A 10,010-nucleotide genomic window follows, 5' to 3' on the forward strand; every position below is an offset into this window, starting at 1 on the left:
GAGATATAAGCTCCTGATGCATAGACCCCTTAACAGACGACTTCACACTGATGAGAACCAGTATGCGTGCAACCAGTATGCGCGCAATCAAACCCATTCTATCAGCTCTCGCTAGGACGCGCCTCACTAGCCAACACACAAGAGGGGGTTGGGGTGCGCTGAAACCAGCGCACCCCGAAACAACAGGTTGGAAATTGATTGCGTGAAACAATCACCTGTGCGTCCAGTCTAAATGTTAGTAAACAAATAATTGGTCTATATGCCACGTGGATACAAACTGTTAAGAAATGATTCAATCAAACTTAATTTACAAGCTCAAAACTGAGTTAGTCGATTGGCTGTTTTCGCTGAAGTACAGCATACGGGCAGTGGTTCTCAAACTTTTTCGTGCCAAGGACCCCCAAATTGATATGTATTTGGCCGCGGACCCCCATCTCAAAAGATTTTGTTCCAGGGACCCCCAGAAGCAAAGATTTGAGTTAGAAATGTTTGCTTAAGAAAATGTATATATTCAAAGATTTGCACAAATTTTCACGATTTTTCAAAAATAGCAGATCTACACGCTATGAGCTTGTATATCTGTTATTTCTGAATAGCCAAAGAAATCTAAAAATGATACAGTTCTAGGTCTTAAAGGGTTAATGCCAAATGTTGGCCTACTGTGACATGCCCAGAATAGGGCCACTAGCCGGGTTGATGTGGTTTAAGTAGTTAAACATGCTCATGCTCATGCTCATAGCATTAAAATATCATCGTGTTCTCTCTGCTCAGAGGGTAGGCTAAAACTTTCACCTATAATGACATGCCCGCAATAGGGAGGACGCCAGGTTGAGAGTGGTTAAACTCTTTTTCAGTTACAAAATGAAAACTGCCATCTAGTGTAGTGTAGTCAGTAATTTGTTGCCACTAAACTTTCTGCTTCCCCTGTTCCATCTTTTAACCCATTATAGCCGGGAGCTTAACCGTTATTTTATACTTTGGCTATTCAAAAACAGCAGATCAACAAGCTCATAGCGCGGCACCGAGTGCCGCGCTATGAGCTTGTTGATCTGCTGTTTTTGAAAAAATCTTGAAATTTTGTGCGAATCTTTGAATATATATCTTTTTAAAGCGAACATTTGTAACTCAAATCTTTGCTTTTGGGGGGTCCCTGCAACTACATATTTTGATGGGGATCGGGGGCCAAAAACATATCATTTTGGGGGTCTTTGACATGAAAAGGTTTGAGAACCATTGATATAACAACATAAGTTTTTTTCAAAAAAAAACTGTTAGGATTTAGAAGACATTCGTAAAGATTTGCACACATTTTCACGATTTTGTCAAAAATACGCGCCATGAGCTTGTATATATGCTATTTTTTTAATAGCCACATAAATGTATAAAATGACAGAGAGGCTTTCCCGGTCTTAATGGGTTAACCGCTATTACTCTCGCTGTGATTGAATCCTTGACACGCTGTGTTCCCCCATCCCTATAAGTTCCCTCTCTCTTTCTCCTAGAGACTCAGACACCCTGAGCCTGAGTCTCTGCTTTGTATCAATTTCACTAAAGCTACCCCCCCTCCCCCTCCCCCCAAAAAAAGAAGAAAAACCTGCCAGAAAATAAAAACGTTTTTCCCCTTGAAAGGGAGAGAAACGCGTCCCAACAATAGAGGGTACAGTGAAATTCACTCTGACAAAATGTCTCCCTGACAGCCAGCCATTGATCTCGGGGGCGAGCGAGGCTTTTTTTGTACAGTGCGGGATTGTTATTTCATGTCACACAGGCCACAGAGATGATGCTCTCTCTCTCTCTCTCCCCGGCTGTTGTTCCCACATAACAGCCGGGATGGTAAGCAAGCAAGGGCTGGCTCACTGAATGGAGACACAGTGGACTAAAAAGTAGCCGAGACCACAATGTAGAAATTCTCTGTAACAAGAGTCCTGTACTGTATCAAAAAGTTTACTTGAGTAAAAGTACAAAAGTATCCACAAGTTTCCTAGGGCGTTGTGGGCATCACTTCCTGTCGATTTGATTGGATTTGATTGGATCAAATCGACAGGAAGTGATGCCCACAACGCCCTAGGAAACTTGTGGATGGGCATCAAAATGTAACTCCAAGTACCGAAAGTAAAAGTACTCAATATTCAGAATGTCTCATTTCAGTTTTTTCAAACGTTTTCAAAATGTTTTACAATCTTTTGAAAATAGCAGATCTACAAGCCTAGTAATACTCTAAATCTACGTGTTACTAACGTTTTCAAATAATTATTGTAGGGGGAAAAAGTGCAATATTTGCCTCTGAGATGTAGTGGAGTAGAAGTATAATAAAGGATATACTACTATATTCTCGATACTCGATTTAAAGTAAAAAACTGTACCTGAGTTAATGTACTTAGTTACTTTCCACCACTAGTAATCATACAGTGTACCGTAACCGGGTGCTCTGTGTGATGGTTCAATTCTCATGCTAATTATCCCAATCATCTTGGCCGAAACGCCACCGCTCTTCCGACACACGCGTGAACGTGTGGCGCGCACGCAGTCCGCACTCACACTGGTGGTCGGGAAACAGAAACCCAACGATCGCACACGCCTCTACCCGACACCGCTCCACGTAGCCCCGGATAATCAGCCCAGAGATTGGATAATCCTGACCCAAATCCCTCTCATCCCCCAGACCCCAGCCCCCTCACCAGCAGTGGTGGAAAAAGTACTCTCATATTTTACTTAAGTAAAAGTATCAATACTGCAATGTAGAAATGCTCTGTTAAAAGTAAAAGTCCAGAATTCAAAACTTACTTGAGTAAAAGAACAAATGTATTGCTATCAAAATGTACTTAAAGTACCAAAAGTAGGAAGTACTCATTATGCAGAATGTGTCATTTCACAACTTTTCAAATGTATAAAAATCCTTTGAAAATAGCAGATCTACAAGCTCACAATGCGTCGCATCGCGACGCATTGTGAGCTTGTAGATCTGCTATTTTCAAATGGCCGAAATGTATATAGGGCTAAAGTGATGAATGTATGTTTTCTAATAATAATCAAAATCTACAAAGTAACTTAACTAAAATGTTCAAATAATTGTAGTGGAGTAAAAAGTACAATATTTGCCTCTGAGATGCAGTGGAATAGAACTAAAAGTACCGAAAACTGTAAAGCAAAAATACCTCAAGATTTTACTTAAATACAGTACTTGAGTAAATGTACTTAGTCACTTTACACCACCACCACCACCCCAACCCAACCAACCCCCGAACCGCCTGCCCGCCCGCCCGCCCCTCGAAAGCTCATTTTGCAAAATATCACTTTCAGTAAAACGCACCCAGCAATCAAAAGGCATCTCTAGGATTCGGGAATTCCTCAAACTTCTCGAATCCTGCCTCCAGGGTAAACAGCAAACTCTCTGCTGCTGCAGAGAAAACTTCTGTTTTTCTGAGAAACTTCCCAGAGTGGGTAATAATGCAGTCACACGATCATGATGGGGCTCGGAGCAAGGCTGCACCCTCGTTCACTGTCATTCATCTATTTACTACAGTGCCGTAAAGGTCGTCTCTGGAAGGGCCCTGGAACGCGCGCACAGACACACGCACACACACACACACGCACACACGCACACACACACACACACACACACACACACACACACACACACACACACACACACACACACACACACACACACACACACGCACACACACACGCACACACAAGCGCACACACACACACACACACACACACACACACACACAGGTTTGTATTACTATACTTGTGAGGACATCAACGCTTTAAGACAGCCATGTTATGAATGCCATTTAAAAAAAAATATTGACATTTTTAACCGTAAGCCTAAAGCCGAAAAACAGCAGATCTACAAGCTCACAACGCGTCGCGCTGCGACGCGTTGTGGGCTTGTAGATCTGCTGTTTTTCGGTGCATGACACTGGCGTGCAACTAAGTATAAATCATGTTTAACTCTAATTCCAATCCCTAAACCTAACCTCTAAGACACCTAAATGTCTAATCCTGACCTGAATGTTTTTCTAATTGTAAACTTATCTCTAAAAACGTTTTTTTTTTTACTATAAAACAACCATTTGTCTTGTGAGGACCAGGAAAACGGTCCTCACAATGTATATTTCTTCAAATTCTACTATACTTGGTCCTCGCAAGTATAGTAACACACACACACACACACACACACACACACACACACACACACACACACACACACACACACACACACGCTCACACACACACACGGGAGATGGGAGAAAACAACAACACACTCGTGAACACCTATAGATGCGCACACTGGGGGTGGTAACAAAATACCTGTGGGCGTGCACAGACATGGATACACACACACACACACACACACACACACACACACACACACATTCTCCTGTGTTGTGCTCTCTTTAGCTGTTTTTTTCTCACCTTATGTGCTCTCAGCTGCCTCATTATTTCTCTCTCTCTCTCTCTCCCTCTCGCTCGCTGTCGTTTGCTGTCCTTGTGTTGTTTATCTCCTTACAAAGGCTACGGCTGCTTACTTCCTGCTGCGCGTGTGTGTGCGTGCGTGTGTGTGTAAAGAAGACGTAAAGATGCCTGAAGCCAAACTCTCTTCTCCGTCTCATGGTTGTAAAAGTCTCACTCATACTCTCGTCCTTTTCATTTTTCCATCTGGATCAAGGCCCTGTTCTTTCTGACATAAGCAGTTACTTAACCCATAGAGACCTGAAGCCGACATTCTACATGTCTCCTAAATCCCAACAGTTTTCTGAAAAAACGTATGTTTCTATATCAGTGGTGCTCAATCTTTTTCATGTCAAGGACCCCCAAAATCATATGTATTTGGCCGCCGACCCCCATCAAAATATTTTGTTCCAGGGACCCCCAGAAGCAAAGATTTTAGTTAAAAATGTTTGCTTTAAAAATATATATATATTCAAAGATTTGCACACATTTTCACAAATTTTCAAAAATAGCAGATCTACAAGCTCATAGCGCGGCACTCGGTGCCGTGCTATGAGCTTGTATATCTGCTATTTTTGAATAGCCCAAAGTGTAAAATAATGCTTTTTAGCTCAAATCTAAAAATTAGACAGTTCCAGCTCTCAATGGGTTAAGTAAAAGTATCAATACTGCAATATAGAAATACCCTGTTACAAGTAAAAGTCCAGAATTCAAAATGTACTTAAAAGTACAAAGGTATTGGTATCAAAATATACTTAAAGTACCAAAAGTAGAAAGTACTCATTATGAAGAATGTCTCATCTCAGAAGTTTTCAAAATGTATACAAATCTTTTGAAAATAGCAGATCTACAAGCTCACAATGCTATACAAGTGGATCTACAAGCTCACAATGCGTCGCATCGCGACGCATTGTGCGCTTGTAGATCGTCTATTTTCAAATGGCCGAAATGTATATAGGGCTGAAGTGGTTACTGTATGTTTTGTAATAATAATCCAAATCTACAAAGTAACTAGTAACTAAAGTTTTAAAATAATTGGAGTTGAGTAAAAGTACAATAGTTTCCTCTCAGATGTAGTGGAGTAGAAGTAAAAGTACAGAAAATTGGAAATACTCCAGTAATGTAAAAATACCAAACAATTGTACTTAAGTACAGTACAGTACTTGAGTAAATGTACTTAGTTACTTCACACCACTGGACTTAAGGTCGTCTCCTCACTCTCTCTTTCTTTTCCAACATGTCTCTCGTTCACGTCATTCAGGGACGTGCACAGATAGACTCTAGGTGGCGCTAGAGCACCTGCCCTTTGCCCTCTTGACCAGAACTGCCCTTTTGAAAAAAAGAAGAAAAACGTTTTTGTTTTTTTTTCATTTTACAGTAGGGGTCTTCAACAGGGGGTCCGGGACCCCTAGGGGGTCCTCAGAGTTACTACAGGGGGTCCACCAAATCTTTATGTGATATGATTTTTCTTTTTACCATAAACACTCAAAACCTAGCATCCCTTTTCTGAGGAGAACTTTAGCCAAAAATAGCAGATCTACAAGCCCACAACGCCTCGCGCTGCGAGGCGTTGTGGGCTTGTAGATCGTCTATTTTTGGCAAAGAGGTATAGGCGTAGAGGGAAAAAAGAGCACACCAAGTAAACAAAAAAAAGTATAATTCACTTGAGCACCTGCCCCTCAAAATGTCTGTGCACGCCACTGACGTCATTCTTGCGCTCACCTCTCACGCTCCGTGTCCTGGACTGACACACACGTGTCCTTGGGGGGGGGGAGGATAGAGAGTGAGTGAGTGAGTGGCACCTCTGCAGAATAAGTGCTAAACTGTTTTTATTTATGTTTGTCTCTCACTGCCAAGGACTGTGGAGACGACCATGCAGCGTTTCCCTTTGATGTAAAGAGAGCAAAGAGAATACCTCACGCTTACCCTTTTGCTTGAGCGACACTCACCGCACTCGCGCGTCGCTTTGTAGACATAAAAACCTCAAAAGAGCCACCCTTTCTAGAGAGCTAGTATACAGTGTGTATATAAGTATATCGAATTGCTGTCGGACGGAAACCTCATATGTCCAGAGCTATTACTTTTGAGAATCCAAATTAAAACAATGTTAAAATACCAGATCAACAAGTTTTGAGCTTGTACTGTAGTTTGGCTATTTTTGCTACTTTTGTTTGATACTGTTGTATGAGTAATAATAAGTAATGAATTTGTGGAGAGAAGAGGTTTCTGCCCGACAGCGATGAGATAGATATATATATACTGTATATACATGCAGTATATATGTGATGACTTTGCTGCATCCGCTGTTTTTATTAACCTTTTAAACCCATTTAGACCAGGAAAGAATCTGTGTTATTTTTTTATTTCTTTGACTATTCAAAAATAGCAGATATACAAGCTCAAAGTTTAACTTTTTAAAACATTTTTTTTTTACTGATGTTGCTATAATACCAGTGGTTCTCAAACGTTTTTCATGTCAATGACCCCCAAAATTATATGTACTTGGTCACGGACCCTCATCTCAAAATATTTTGTTCCAGGGACCCTCAGAAGCAATGATTTGAGTTTCAAATATTCACTTTAAAAATATATAATTCAAAGATTTGCACAAATGTTCACGATTTTTCAAAAATAGCAGATCTACAAGCTATGAGCTTGTATATCTGCTATTTTTGAATAGCCCAAAGTATAAAATAATGGTTTAAGACGTGGTTACACAGATGTGTTCCTGGGTCTTAATGGGTTATAAAAGGAACACAAGGTTTTTTTCCCGCACATTATGTGCGTTGTTCTCACCATGGCATGTGAATACGGACTGAAAAGGTGTAAACAGTGCTCTGCTGTGTGTCTGAACAGACGCCAGGTTCAAGATGGAGGGGAAGACGGTACTCTACATCCCTATGGAGGCCCTGCAGCACAGCCCTGAGGAGGCCAGCAAGGACAAGGCTCTGGTCGGGAGACTGGAGAGTAAGTCTGGGGGCCCGTTTGTGTGTGTGCGTGTGTGTGTGTCTGTGTGTGTGTGCGGTGGTGGAAAGTAACTACAGTAAGTAGTAAGTACATTTAGTCAGAGCATTTGAGCACATTTCGGTTAATTCGGTACAAAAAAATGTACTCCATGAAGTGCAGATGTGTGGAAAAAGGCAACGTCTCCATCGCGCACCTCTCCATTCAGAAATGGATAACGAGAACCGTCGTCCTAAAACACCCTCGCCCCTCGGGTCTAATCCGGCAGCCTCGGTCCGTGAAAAAAAATGGGGCGGTGTGTTTTAGGACGAGCGTTCCATTTTCCACCCGTGAAAAACCTCCGGCTCGTCCGTCGGAGGTTTTTTCTTTTTTCTTCGTCCCAGAAGTGGGGCGGATGTGTCCCCCCCCCCCCCCCCCCCAAATGGAACTGGATACGTCTAAACCCCACCCCCCCGCTGCGTCGCTGCATTTAGTTGCTGTCAGGCAGAAACCTCTTATATCCATAATATTCTAACTTTTTGATTTTTTTTCCCCGTAAATTGACGTCCTACTCGATCATGCGTCACACTAAAGAAACAAAAAGTAGCAGATCCACAAGCTCGAAACGCAGCTGGAAACGTGGTGCGAAGCGACACGTTTTTTGAGCTTGTAGATCTGCTACTTTTGCTATTTTTGCATATGAATCCTGAAAAGTTAGTTTGGGATATTTCCACCTAATCTCTCAAGAACAGATTCTGCACTGCGTTGGAATCTGTCCTAAAGGTTCGTCAGAACGTGTACACGCTGTGTGGGAGTGGGCGTGCCTTCAGATCAGGAAGCAGGCCGCACTTTACCCAATCAAATGTAGTGGGCGGGATTCACGTGTCCGTCGATCTTCCCTGCTGGAAACTAACCGAAACTAATTTAACAATAGCGTCTGCGGAGCAGACAAAACCACGGAAAGATATTCACATTTGAACTTACTCTTTCATCGTAGAAACAAGTGGGCTTATAACCAAAACGATCCATGTTCTCTGGGAGAAGTGGTGTTAGTGTTCCGTGTAGAAATATTGTTAGTGGGAATGAAAATGTAGTCGCACCACCCGGAAGTGGAGCGGTGAAGGCAGACTTAAACCCCGGTTTCCTTGCGCACGTGTGCTTCGTCGGCATTGTCCCAGAGTATAACTGAGGAGGAACGAACAGCAGAGGTCTCTGTTTTTCCTTTTCAGTTGTACTCTGGGTTCCGAGATTGTTTTCCGCCAGACGGAGACGATTTACTCATAGTATTGTACTTTTGTACAATTTCAAGGTACTTTTACTTTACTCGAGTATTTTCATTTTTTTGTATACTTTATACTTCCACTCCCACTCCATCTCAGAGGCAAATATTTGTACTTTGTACTCCACCACAATTATTTGACAGCTTTACTGCGCATATTTAAATTATTAATACACAATCAAATTATTAATGCAAAAATAAAATAGCTTATGTGGTTAATGATCAATAATTGTAGTCTTGCATAAATGAATACATTAAACCCACATTCAACCCAGTGTATTATTGATGCTAATCCTTTGTACTTTGACTCAAGTAAGATTCTGAATGCAGGCCTTTTACTTGTAACAATGCATGTTTACACTGTGGAATAGACCCTTTTAGCCGTGTGTGTGTGTGTGTGTGTGTGTGTGTGTGTGTGTGTGTGTGTGTGTGTGTGTGTGTGTGTGTGTGTGTGTGTGTGTGTGTGTGTGTGTGTGTGTGTGTGTGTGTGTGTGTGTGTGTGTGTGTGTGTGTGTGTGTGTGTGTGTGTGTGTGTGTGTCGTGGTGGTGGTGGTGTCCTTTTGCGTGTGGTGTGTCTCTGGGGGGATGCTGTCTAAAAAGGTCAGTGGTACTTTCATCTCTTTGATCTGCATAGAAGCTGCAGCGTGCTGCTTCCTCTCTTCTGAGACTTTGTTTAACCCATTTAGACCGGGAAAGGATGTGTAATTTTTTACATTTCTTTGGCTATTCAAAAATAGCAGATCTACAAGCTCGTAGCGCGGCACTACGAGCTTGTAGATCTGCTATTTTTTTTATATAATTGTGAAAGTTTGTGCAAATCTTTTGAATATATAATGTTTTTAAAGCGAACCTTTTTAACTCAGGCTTCGTCCACACGTACACGGGTATTTTCATAAACGTAGATATTTCGTTTTCGTTTTTGAAAACCTCCGCGTCTACACGGCCCTGTTTAAAAAAATCTCTCTGTCCACACGACAACGGCTAAGTCTGTCACGACCCATGCAAAAACTCTGTTTACCGTGTCCACACGGGAACACATAGCCGGAGTTTTTAAAAATCTACACTGTGGCAGGAGTTTTCCAAAAGATGCGTTTACATGGAGCAAAAACGCGTTTGCGTGTGGACGAACCCCCCAAAACGCATATAAAAAGCTACGTTTATGAAAATACCCGTGTACGTGTGGACGAAGCCTCAAATCTTTGCCTCTGGGGATTCTGCAAATGTCTTCTAAATCCAACAGTCTTTTTGAAAAACGTATGTTTCTATATCAGTGGTTCTCAAACTTTTTCATGTCAAGGACCTCCAAAATTATATGTATTTGGCCGCG

Source organism: Gymnoscopelus microlampas, assembly GCF_963454915.1.
Source record: "Gymnoscopelus microlampas genome assembly, chromosome: 19".
NCBI classification, from domain to species: Eukaryota; Metazoa; Chordata; class Actinopteri; order Myctophiformes; family Myctophidae; genus Gymnoscopelus; species Gymnoscopelus microlampas.